Here is an 8,708-nt window from a genome sequence, read left to right on the forward strand (position 1 = left end):
ATCATAAAAAGAAAGATTTCTTAAAAATAGCAAGGGACCATGAAAAATAAATCCAAAAGCTTCTAGATGATGTGAGGAAGAATAAAAAGATTGACCAGAATCAATGAAAAATCAAGAGATAGAACAAAGGACAGGATGAAAATCTTCCTCACAAAGGTAATGGTAGAAAACTTCCCAAACAGGGAAAAAGAAATTGACATGCAGTAAGTAGGGCATATAAACTCCAATTAGCCCTAATCAAAAACAATCTACAGCAAAGCCCTAATCAAAAATAATCTACACATTATAATAGGCAAGATTCCAGAAATTCAGTACAAGAGCAGAATATTAAAAATTGTCAGACAAAAGAAACAAATCATCTACAAAGGAAACTCCATCAGAACCACAGCAGACTTCTCTACACAAATCCTCAAGTCAAAGAGAGCTTGGAGTGAAGGATTTCAAGCCCTAAAAGAAAACAACCTCTGGGCCAGAGCTATAGCTCAGTGGCTCAGTGCCTGGCAAGCATGAGATCATGAGTTCAATTCCTGCTACCAGCTCCCCTTCCAAAAAAAGAAAGAAAACAGCCTACAACCCAGGTTGATATGCACATAAAACTATTTCTCAAAATTGATGGAGAAATAAGATACTTCCACTAGGCATGGTGGTGTATGCCTGTAATCCCAGTACTCAGGAGGCTGAGGCAGCAGGGCTGCCACAAGTTCAAGGCCAGCCTGAGCTACATAGTGAGTTCAAGTTCAGCTTGAGTGACATAGTGAGACAATCTCCAGGAAAAAAAGATATTTCCATGATAAAGAACACACCTGAAGAAATTCATGACAATCAAATCAGCATTCCAAACGTTCTGAAGGATAGTCTAGAAAGAGATAACACAGACCATCATGATGTCTCCCAGTGGGAAGAGAGTGCTGGCACCTGATGCTCCTGGCTGGACGTCCCAGCCACTGGCCCAGAACCTGGTAGACTCCATGGACAATGCAGAGAGGCTATACATGGCAGTTGAGTGGTGTCTGATATGCAGTACCACCTGTCAGTGGCTGACCGTGAGATGTGTACCCAGAGTGAAGATTTTGTGTACTTCAACAGCTGAGACCATGAGACATTTATTGAAAAGAAGAAAAGGTTAAGAAAAATTTAAGAGCAAGCAAGAAGAATTTCAAAAAGAAATATTAAAGTTTATGGAAGGAAATGGGTAATAGATCAATTGAGATGGAAGATAATGTCCTGCAAAATGAGGTTTGAACAACTGAAACAAAGAAATGTAAAGGAAATAAGGAAATGAAGAAAAGTTTCAAAGGTCTTCTCTCTTTTTTTTTTTTTTTTTTTAAAGGTCTCAAAACCAGAGAAACGAACCAGAAGCTTCACAGTCAAGCACAAATGCATCAAGAGAAAAAGGGGAAGATTCAGAGGCACAATCAAAAACTTGGTGACCTGGTAGGCAGTGATTACGAGCTTTCAGACCTTCAGCGAACCTACATACTGCTGTGTCCTGAGCAGGTCTCAAAGTTCCTGGGGGAAAGGACGGCAAGAGGATGGAGAAATAAAGATAAGAGACAGAAAGCTGAGGTCAGGTGGAGCCCTCTCCCCAGACGGGAGGAAAGGACCTGGCCAACAACTGCAGAGCGTTCATTTATACACTCAGGAGGTTGATGTCAATTTCAACCTCACTGCCTAGCAACTTGTTTGAGAACTGGAACAGCTTGTTTAGGTGGCTCACCTCAGGAGCTCTTTGTTCTTGGACCTGTCTTGCCGGGTCCTGGCATGTGTGATCAATTTTCAACTTCAGCCACTCCCTGCAACATACTACAGCTCACTTCTGTCATCTTCCCAGTCAAGGAAGTAAAGGTCAGTGTGAGAGATCCTGTAGACTGGTCTGCAGAAAGCAACAGTGCCACAATCTCCAGCACTGTAAGCAAGCTTCCCAAAGCCCAGAGGCTGACATACCTCTTGGGACAGTGGGTCTGGGACAACCACAATGGCAAGATCAGCATCAGCATCATGGGGCCCTAGATATACCTGCTGAACAATGGGGACTACTCTGCCTATTACAGCTTGGTGGAAGAGAAGAATAAAACACAGGGGTCTGACATGGAGCACAATAACCCTGCCTATACCATCAGTGCTGCACAGTGCTATGCCACTCAGATGGTCAACATTTTGTCTCACATACTTGATGGCAATCTTCCCAAAAAGCTGTGCTGTGGTGAACTTTGTGGAGAAAAGCTCAGCCAATAGTTTATTTGCAATGAAGAAACTGAACACAAATATCCTTTACCTTTGTTTTCCTCAGCATGTAAATTTGGATCAGTTGCAGCTACTGCACCCTCAGGAATCTCGTGTACCTACTCAGCCCAAGCTCAGAACACCTGGACAGATCCAGACCCTTTGAAATGCAAGCAGATTTGAGGAGTCTGTGGAATTTGTAGACTCTGAAGTCACTGGAGAATCAGATGACAGTAGAAATGAGCAAACAAGCAATGAGAAAATTGACTTGGGCACAGACTGGGAGAATCTGCCATGCCCTTGGTTTTGTGACATCCCTTCCAGCCCATGGAAATCTCCCAGAACTGGAGCACCCAGGCATTTCCACCTATCATGAGCTGGAGTGTAGGGGGGATGATCTCCTCTGCCGCAGCCTCTTTGACTTCCTGGTTCAAAGCTTACAAGGGATATCATTAATGGACATGGGCCAGAACATGCCAATCTCATCAGCAGAGCTCTTCCTAGTAAACATTGTCTGTTTAGCTAAGATAGTGCTCGGAACAAAAAGGATTGTTTGTTTTCAGCCAGGAGACAAGCAGTTTTGCATATCAGGTGGCCTATGATTTTCACCCATGTGCTTGTGGTATTAGAGGTGTGAAGGGGCTTCTGCCCACACCAGCACTGGCAGAAGGGCCTGTGTGAGGCCAAGTCTGTTAGGGAAGACACCCTCTAGGCTCTGGGGGTCCCAGGCCCCACAAATCTTGGTAAGTGTCATCTTTATGATGCTGAAACTAAGTGCTAGAGGTTGGATGAATCATAAAGAAGTGATTCTTGATGACTTAGAAGGTAGTAACTCTTTCTGCCATCTTTTTTGTAGGAAACCAGCAGGAAATTTAAAGATGTCATTTCTTGATTTTTAGAATGAGTCATGTTTGGGAAGGGTGGTTTTCTGAAAGGAAAAAGTAATTTAAAACTCATATCACTTGTGCTGCTCTGTTGTAACTAGTCACATTCCTGGGTTTCTCTCCAGCCCCCACACACTAAAGAATCTAAGGTCTGTTTACCTGTAGAACACACACCCATGAGCGGAAGAAATTCTAGCTGCAGTAATGTCCCAGAGATGTTTATTTTCTTGTACTTTGTGGGGAACTAAGCACATTCTTTCCTGGTTTTATTGAATTCCTACCACTCATACTATGTCCATTTTGAGTGGAATTTAATTTTATGAGTGAAAATAAGTCATAGAAGCCAGGCACAGTGGCACAAGCCTGTAATATCAGTACTCAGGAGGCTGAGGTAGGAGGATTTCTACAAGATCAAGGCCAGCCTGGGCTACATAGTGAGTTCATCAGCTGTCAGAATTGCATAGTGAGACCCTGTCTCAAAAAAAAGTCATAAAGGTCATTCCCTGAGTAAGTTAAGTGCCTGCCTGGACACCTAGCTAGGTGCCCTCTGGTCATTTTGAAGTATCCTGTTTCTTGAGAGATTCAGTAGGTGGAGGTGTTTGTGGGAAAGCAGTCCTACTTGCATGCCTCCTGAGGCCCCATCACTCTGGAGGCTGACCTTGGTCAGGAGGCCCAGCAGACCCTCCTGGCTGGCACTGTTCTTCCTGGGAAAAGCTCACAAGTAAAGAATTTCCTTTTACCAAAAAAGCAGTTTCAACTACCATGCCTTGCCATTTTCTTCTTGGTAATCTTAAAATTACAACAGGCATTATATACAAGTATGTAGTTGTTTTCTATTTTTAATAACTGCAAAAATCCTATGTTAATGATTACAGAAAGAAATCCTATGGAAAAAATCCCAACTGAAATTATTAGCATATCTTAATGTGATTGGCATGTAGTACCTCAGATGAATCATGCCTAGGTTTGCTATGCCCTAACTTCTTTTCTCATGTGATTATTACAGTTGGGACTTTGCCTCCAAATCTGAGGTGCTATATAATAGACTTTGCTATTGGTATATTTGGTGTTTGGCCAAGTTTTGTTAGAGTTGGAAGGAGGGAGTTTATTCCTATTCAGAGAGTTCCAGGTTCCCTGGTTCCTGGTTCCATGAATTTTGTACTAAGGGAAGAGACAGGATTTTTCCCCCTGGGATGCTTGCATCCCATCTCTTTCTTTTGCTATTCTAGGGGTATCTTGGTTACTTTTCTCTCTGCTCAGACAAAATACCTGACACCCAAAATTAAGGAAGGAAAGGCTTATTTAGCTTACAGTTTGTGGAGGTTTCAGTCCATACTCAGCTGGCTCCAAGGCAGGGTGGCACATGGCAGAGGGCAACAGCTCATGGCAGCAGAAGACAGCAAAAGCAACAGGAGCAAAAGGGAAGAGCAGTGGCAAGTAGCCTCTTTTCCTCCCTTACATTGTATGCAAACTACCCGCCCCAGGGCAGGTGTAGCACTCACACCCATAATTCCAACATTGGACCATGTATCAATCATAAACTCTCAAAGTCCACCCCATGATGGCATGTGGCTTTAGGGGAACTCTAAAGACACACACCATAACAGGAAGAATGCTTTTTGGTTTTCCCTATTTAGTATAATACTGTATATTGATTTGTTATATAGCTTTTGTCATATTCAGGCATGGTCCTTCTATTCTTGTTTTCTCCCAGGTTTTTATCATGAAGTGGTGTTGGATTTTGACAAATGCTTTTTTTTTTTTTTTGCATCCATCAATAGGATCATATAGTTTTTGACCTTGCTTCTATTAATGTACATGTTATATTTATTGACTTACAGGTGTTGAACCATCCTTGTATTTGTGGGATGAAACCTAATTCATGATGTATGATCTTTTTGATAATGTGCTGCATTCTATTTTCTATATCTTGTTCAGGATTTTTGCATCTATGTTCATTAAACACATAACAGTTTACCCCAAGTGTCACTTTGGCAGTACATTTGTTTACAGACTATTTTGAGTACCATTTGGGCAGCTGTCATTTCAATCAGTTAATTCTTGTATTGAGTAAATTTGATAAAATTGTCATTTTTATATTTCTTTTTATATTATCAAGAAAATTAACAAAAAATGCAAGTTTTGGTCATTCTATATTTAAGTAATCAAATTCATAAGTGGTAAGGAGATTGGCCTCTTCTTTTGTAGTTGTGTCTTTATCCAATTTTGGTGTCAGGGTGATACTGGTTTCCATAAGTGAGTTTGGGAGCATGCTACCTTTTTCAGTTTCTTTGAAGAGCTTGAGGAGTATTGCTGATATGACTTCCTTATAGGTTTTGTACGATTCAGAAGTGAATCCATCAGGTCCTGGGATTTTACAGTTAGAGTCTTATTACTGTGTTAATTTCATTGGTTGATATTGGGTTGTTCAGTATATTTATGTCTTCATGAGTTAGTTTTAGAAGTTTGTATGTGCCTAGGAATCTGCCCATTTCTTCAAAATTTGTTAATTTGTTGGAATATAATTTTTTGAAGTAGTTACTATCTTTGGGATTTCAACAGTGTGTGCTGTGATTTCTCCATTTTAATTTCTAATTGCACTGATGTGAGTCTTTTCTCACTTTCTCTTGGTAAGTCTGGAAATGGCCTTATCTATCTTATTTATTCTTTCAAAGAACCAGCTCTTCAACTTGTTTTGTTTTTAGGCTGAATTTCATTGATTTCCCCTCTCTTTATACTTTCCCTCCTTAATTTGAGTCTAGGACTGGTTTGTTCTTTCTCAAGTATCTTAAAATTTCTCACAAGCTTGTCTATTTGAACTTTCTCCATTTTTCTAATGTGAGCAATGATTTTGATAAATTTTCTCTTAAAATGGTTTTCATAGTGTCCCAGAGGTTTTAAGAGTTGTATTGTTCTTGTCATTAACTTCCAGAAGTTTTAAAATTTCTTCTTTGATTTCTTCCATGACTCATAGGTTGTTTAGGAGTATATTGTTAATTTTTCAAGGAGCTTTTGTCTTTTCACAAAATTTCTTCTGTCATTGATTTCTATTTTCATTTCACAGTGGTCTGATAGTGTGTGAGGGGTAATTTCTATTCTTTTATATTTACTTAAGCAGGTTTTGTGGACTAGTATGTGATCTGTTTTGGAAAAAGTACCATGTGTTCCTGAAATCCTCTGCATATATCTAATAATTCCATATATCCAAGGGTGAGGTTCAGTTCTGAAATTTCTTTGTAAGATTTTGTTTAGGTGATCTATCTCTTTGTGATACTGGGGTGTTAAAATCTCCTATTATGATGGTGTTCATGTGTATTTGTTCTTTCAATTTCAGCATTTTTTGTTTTATGAAGATAGGTCCTCCAGTATTTGGTACATATATGTTTATCAGTGATATCTCTTCATGTTGGTTTGTTCCCTGACCTAGTATATACTGATCTTCTTTGTCTCTTCTAATCAGTTTTAGCTTGAAATTTACCACGACTGATATAAGAATTGCTAACCTGCTGGTTTTCAGGGTCCTGGTGCACAAAATGTTGTTTTCATCCTTTAATTTTGGGCCTGTGAAATTCTTTTTGCATTAGTTGAGTTTCTTGAATGTAACAGATTATTGGATTTTGTTTTTTGATCCACTCTGGCAGTCTGTGTCTTTTAACTGGAGAGATGAGGCCTTTAACATTGAGAGATATTACTGAGATGTGTTGGTTCTTTACTATCATGGTATTCTTCATTACATGTTGGAGTAAATCCTTTGTTTTTCCTGGTCATTTTTTCTTCTGTCTATCCATTGACCTCACTATTTTCCTTTGTATTTTTAACTACTTTTGATTCATTGTATCTGTGTCTGTGCTTCTAATCAGTTTACCTTTATATGTGGGGTTTTTTTGTTTTTCTCTAGCTACTTTTAAAATTCTGGGGTTTTTTTCTGGATATGTGGTAATTTAATAAGATGTGATTTGGTGAGTTTCTTTTCATTATACTTGTTTTGTGTTTTATAGGCATTACTTACCTGTATTCTAAACCTTTTCCTTATATTTGAGAAATTTTCCTTCATGGTTTTTGTAAGCATGTTACTGAATCCATCTGTGCTATCTTCTAGTTGTTCTCTTATTACCCTTATATTAGTCTTTTTTTTTTCATCTAGTAACTGCTGGATATTCATCTCTTGCTCATTTATTTTCTTTTAAGCATATTTGAGCTGTTTATTGTAATTCACAATAACTCCTCTGTTCACTCTACCACAATACTGAAGCTAACTCAGACTTAGGACTTCTTTCTGCAAGGTTGCAGGCATTCTAGCAGAGCCTGATCCAGTCTGAGTTCTTGGGTTAGGAACTTTTGCTGTCCCTCTCCCTGGGTGTGATGGTGGATTCAGCAGACAGGTTCACCGGCACAAGATTGTCCACTTAGTGAGCACTATTGCTATGCAATCAAGTCAGCTACAGCAGTAATAGGCTAATCCATTACAGTGATATCTACCAGGGATAGTTAAGAAAAACATACCGTAAGACCCCGGTGTTTGTGGGGTTTTGTTTTTGTTGTTGTTGTTGTTGTTGTTGTTGTTTTGTCTTTTGGAGACAGGGTCTTGCTATGCAGTTCAGGCTGACCTTGAGCTCATTTTGTAGTCCAGGCTGGTCTCGAATTCTTCTGTGCAGTTCCTTGGGAAAAAAACATTTTGTTCTTCTGTTGTAAGTGATCTTTTATCAGTTCCAGTGCCAATCCTCTAATAAAATTTCTTTGCGATATTTTGCACTTATTTTCTTAGTAAACTATGACAGTATTTATGTTAGATATTTTTAGGATAGAGTAAAACACAAGCATGGCCAGCGCTTTGTGTTGAGTGACATCATAGTTGCTGCATAAGTCATCAACACCTATTCTGCCTTTGGTTTTGTTGTAAAAGACCTAGTGACTGAGTTCCAGGGTAAGTTTCTAAATTGAAAGTACATCACTAGGTCTTTATTTATGCAGTAATAGACCAAATAATGTAGTAAAAATGATGCTTCTATCTCTGAAACTAATCATAATGTGACATTGATAGTTGGCTTACTAGTTAGCCATTGATGTCACATTGGCTAAGTGAGCACTAGTTGACCAGTGTAGGAACTACACGCAAGAACAAAGAAGAAACCGCCAGTGAAATGTTGCAAGTTTGAAACAAAGCATTGTATAGTACACAGACTTTGGATTCCAGAGAGATATAACATTAGCCTTGGATATGGTAAAGAAAAACAAAGTGGCACCACTGATGACAACATTGCACCACAAGGGAAAGATTGAGAGAAATAACATAAATGAAGCCACAGATGGTAACTTTTTACAACAAAACCAAAGGCAGAATAAGTGTTGATGACTTATGCAGCAACTACGATGTCCCCAGGAACTACACAAAAAAATTCTGGAGCAGATTAAACTGATAGTAAACAAGCAACTGCAACATCACAAAGACTTACTGGGACAATAGAAAAATTAAAAATGCTGATAACTGTGCCCTAATATGGACAGGAAAACAAAACATACATGATATGTGTATGTGTATGGAACTGTGTTCCATGTGTGCTTTGTGTATTCTGTATGGAACACACAGTGTATTGGGTGTGG

The 8,708-nt window shown here is 39.1% G+C and overlaps 1 pseudogene; it reads left to right on the plus strand.

Annotated features, from left to right (window-relative positions):
* Positions 1 to 881: 881 nt before the first annotated feature.
* LOC102022215 lies at positions 882 to 2,679 on the plus strand (annotated as a pseudogene).
* The last annotated feature ends 6,029 nt before the right edge of the window (positions 2,680 to 8,708 follow it).

The sequence above is a fragment of the Chinchilla lanigera genome, unplaced genomic scaffold, assembly GCF_000276665.1.
Source record: "Chinchilla lanigera isolate Chin_1 unplaced genomic scaffold, ChiLan1.0 scaffold00031, whole genome shotgun sequence".
Lineage (NCBI taxonomy): Eukaryota > Metazoa > Chordata > Mammalia > Rodentia > Chinchillidae > Chinchilla > Chinchilla lanigera.